Genomic DNA, 4872 nt, shown 5'->3' on the forward strand with positions numbered 1-4872 from the left:
GAATAAACAGAAAATAAAGAAATTTGACAAAATAAAACATATCCAATTGTTCTATTTCATCAAATTCCTTCATTTTCTTTTACAAATCATACATTTTGTACTCGTCAAATTTGGCCTTGAATAACTTAGTCAATTTCTTGTTCAATTTATTGTTGATGTAGAGTGGACATAACGAATAATTTACCGATCAGATTTTCACACTTTACATAAAAACAAAAACATGTATTAGATATTAAACTACATATACAGTTTTGAATTAAATATGATTTATAATCTTTTCCATTTAAACTATTTTATTAACATAATTAAGTTAATATTTTATCAAATAATTTTGCTGTTTAATCCCCTTATTGGTAGAATATGTCCAATATGGACGATTGGAAAAGGTCCGTATTTCGTCCGAGTACGGACGTCCAAAGGACGTTCATATTTATTCCACCCGAAGGACGTCCAAGACCGGACGTCCGAAGGACGTACATATTTAGTCCACCCGAAGGACGTCCAACGCCGGACGTCCAAAGGACGTACATATTTAGTCCACCTGAAGGACGTCCAACGCCGGACGTCCAACGCCGGACGTCCAAAGGACGTACATATTTAGTACACCCGAAGTACGTCCAGCGTCGGACGTCCAAAGGACGTCCGTTTATGGTCCATGGACGTTAGGACCAAAAATTGACCTATTTTGGACGTCCAAAGGACGTCGTGTGCTATTAGGGTATTAAATATAACAAAAGTATATAAAATTCGGATTTCCGGGTAAAACATCCTTCGTCATTTTAACATCCTACAATCATTTCATAACGGCGGCGTATTATCCTATAAGTACTTTGTGTAGAGATCGTTTATTTTCTAAGAAAAAATGAAAGGCGGTTAATGAGCTGTCTCTCTTGGTTCTCGAATTAATACAGACCACAGCCTGTGCGTGGAAATATTTTGTCGAATTAAAAAATTTAAATTTTGTTTTGGACTAATGAAATAAAACATTTTAGTAGTTCCAAAATGACACAAAATCTAGGCATCGGATAAAAAAGTTTATTTGAAGAAAGTGTATTTTTTTGTTCTTCTTAATGGCGGTACAGGCTCGTTTTTTTAATATTGTATTTAATTACAGAATAATTTTCAAATATTACCTAATATATTTTTCAAATTGGGCTCTGTACCGCCATTCTTTATTATATTACGGATACGTCTGCCAAATATCTTGAAAAAATATTCAAAATTACAGCCGCAATCTTGGAACGCGTTTTGGCTACCTGTTGATCGCTACTGTATCACCTTAAACAATTTTTTAAACAAATTCACAAAAATAATTTTTTCATTACGAACGATTTTTTAGATAAGTTGGGTTATTCTGAGCAAAAAAGGTATCTTGAGATTTTTCTCTAAAATTGATTTTTGTCGAGTTATATGGCCATTTTCGCATTTTTCAGGTTTTAAATCGCGTATAACTCGACAACAATCAATTTTAGAGAAAATTGACAAGAGACCTTTTTTGTTCAGAATGTCCAAAATTATCTAAAAAAAAATTGTTCAAAGTGAAAAAATTATTTTTGTGGATTTGTTTAAAAAATTGTTTAAACAATTTTTCGACCACGGCACCTTGTGAATATGTTATAAGGACCTCTTTTTGAGTAAGTTTGTGCAAAAAAATCGAATCGGAATAATTTCACTAACAGGGGCGACGATAAATCCGGGACTATAGCGCTAATTATTAATAATTAAAAATAACAGCTTTGTAATAAAATAATGACAAAAATCTCTTAAGGACCTTGAAGCAAGGGTTTGAAACTTGATCTGCTCACTTTTTAATTTCATAATAATAACTTTTAATCGAGTTATTAAGACTTAAAAATGGCCATTTTCGCATTTTTCAAATTTTTAATCGCATATAACTCGACAACAATCAATTTTAAACAAAAATGACAAGACACCTTTTTTGCCCAGAATGACACAAGTTATCTAAAAAAAATTGTTCGAAATGAAAAAATTGTTTTTGTGAATTTGTTTCAAAAAAATTTTTTAAACAATTTTTCGACCAATGCACCGCCCGGCACCCTTTGGATATGTTATAAGGACCTCTTTTTGAGTAAGTTTGTGCAAAAAAATCGAATCGGAATAATTTCGCTAGCGGGGGCGACGATACTGCCCGGTCTACTTTTGATGCTGATGGTGATAGGATAGATACTTTTTATATAACAAAAATAAAACTTTTTTTAAACTCTTTAAAAAATTTGTGGCGGGTTTTCCCCGAAAAGTGCGTTATTTTTTGGACATTTTACGTTGAACTAGTCGATTTGGAATTTGACGAATAAGAACCAACTTTTGATTAGCTCCAACTCTGTTTTTATTGTGTGTCCAGACTTCATACATACATCATTTTTTTTTACTGTTTTATAAGCTTTATATTTGCTAGGAATAGTTTTTCGATCAAATACTTACTTTTTGATTTATTTGCGAAAAACCATCTAAAAACAAAAGTTACAAGGAATTTAATTAGTTTATCCACTTACGGACTTATTTGGACCTATATTTTTTCACACTCGAGAAGGGGGTGGTACTCATCCCCAGAAAAAAAGCACACACTGGCACTCTGATGTTCATTTCGCGAAATATCGCAGGGTTCGTATTTAAAATTTTTAATTTACTCCTCACCCCTTTCCGTGGGGGTTCGTTTTTGGTATCATTCGATAGACTTTTGAAAAATATTGAACACGCATTTTTTAGTTTTTCGATCTGACGTTCATTTCGCGAAATATTCGCTTTTTTGTGAAACTTTGTGACTCGCCCATCATTTCTTCAGATTTGGGAACACTTAATAATCGGAGGGGGCCAAGTCAGGAGAGTAAGCCGCATGAGAAAGTAATTAGAACCCCAACTCGAATTTTTGCTACTGTCACAACGCTCTTGTGAGTCGATGTATTGTCTTAGGTCTTGAGAACACTTTTTTCTTCTGCTTATGGAGTCGTTTTTCATTCATCACATACCGGAACTCACCACATAAATTTTGAAGACCCTGACATCAAAACTGTATTAAATTATATGTGATCTAAGTAAGTTAATGAAAAGTCAGAATAGATAGAGTAGAACACTTATAAAAAAAATTGTAACAAGCAATTGGACATCGTAAGTTCTAATTTTTCACAAAAAGTGACAGGAAGTTGAACCGGCAGTCGATATTTGAACCCTTCGTGTAACTTTTTGTCAGCTGATATGACGGATGAATTTTGTTCACCTACAGATATGGACGAACAGACAGGCATGAAACCGGAAGTATGTATTTGTTCTGGTCTTTCTTAGTCGTGTTGACCAATAGTTTGTACTATTTCGACGAATTTAAAACAGTACTTTCGGTTGCAACTCTGGAACAGGCAGTCCGAGGTCAAACTTCTCACATGTAATATCATATTTTGGTTATAGGCTTTCATTTGACACCTTATTTGTCATTCTTTCTGTCCTACTAATAGACGAGTTGTGTTTATTGACGGACAGACATGGATAATTCTAGGTTTTCACATTTAATGATAAAAACAATAATTATACAATTCAGTTAACCTGACTATATCATTGTGATAATGACTTCTTATCTAAAAGTGACAACGGCAATAATTGCCGTTGTAATAATTATTATTCCATTCACTCACGATAAAATATCGCAAAACCTCCAGATTTTAAAGAACCGCTTGGATTGACATAAAATTTGGCACACACGTAGCTAAAATGCCAAAGAAAAAAGTGAGATTATGCCGATATGTTCTCTTGTCCTGGATGTGACTTTCACCCCTTCTTGGAGGTGAAAAAACATACGTGCAAAATAAGTCCGGAAGTGGATAAACTGACTAATTCTAATTCTAAGCAAATTTTGTTCTATAAAAGTTTTAGGTCAATACTTTTCGAGGTATGTGCGAGTGAGTATGTTTATTTTTCATAGAAAAACACGTTTTGGACGGATTTTCGCAAATAACTCAAAAAGTAAGTATGTACATATTTTATCGAAGAAAATATTCCTAGCAATAATATAGCTTATGAAAAAGAGGTGTCAGTATAAGGTCTGTAGACCCAGTAGAAGCAGGGTTGCAGCTAATGAAAAATAGGTTCTTATTCGTCAAATACCAAATCGAATATTTCAACGTAAAATAACCAAAAAAATAAAGCACTTTTCGGGAAACACTCATCATAACTCTTTTAAAGTGTTTAAAAAAAATTTTTTTTGGTGTTTTTAAAACAGTTTCTAGCGTGAAAAGTAAGCAAGTTACGCTGAAAATAAAATCGTTCCCTTTTTTTTGGCAAAAGAAAGTCATGAAAATTAATTGTTACCGCTTCACACGTTACTTTAGATAAATGTATTGTTTATACAGGGTGTCTCCGAAAATAGTGCGTTCCTTTAAGGTGTGGATATAATACACAATTTAGAACAAAAAGGTGTTGTAACATTTTTTCCTAAAGTTAACCGTTTCAACAAAAATTACGTTGTTCTCCATAAGAGTAAATTTTTATTTTCATAAATTTATATGACCTGGCAACATGGCGTAGAAGAACCTGTGACTGTGAAATTTAATCTAATGGGACCCCTTGTTTATTTACTAATTGAGTATCAATTTGCATATCAAAATGTATTTTCGTTTTTTGGTCAAACGGCTGAATTTAGAATAAAATGTTATAAGACTTTTTTGCTCTACATTGTGCTTTCTATCTATACCTTTAAGGAACGCACTATTTTCGGGGAAACCCTGTATATGATCTGTAAGTTGCATTGGTTCAAAATGCTTATTTTTGAAAGGGGTTTTGTTGAAAGGCCTCGAACGAATCACTAGTCACGAGTATGTATATGCAAATTTTGAACAGCCATATCTTAACCAATTTTTGTCTTCC

This window comes from Diabrotica virgifera, chromosome 3 (genome assembly GCF_917563875.1).
Source record: "Diabrotica virgifera virgifera chromosome 3, PGI_DIABVI_V3a".
In the NCBI taxonomy this organism is placed as follows: domain Eukaryota; kingdom Metazoa; phylum Arthropoda; class Insecta; order Coleoptera; family Chrysomelidae; genus Diabrotica; species Diabrotica virgifera.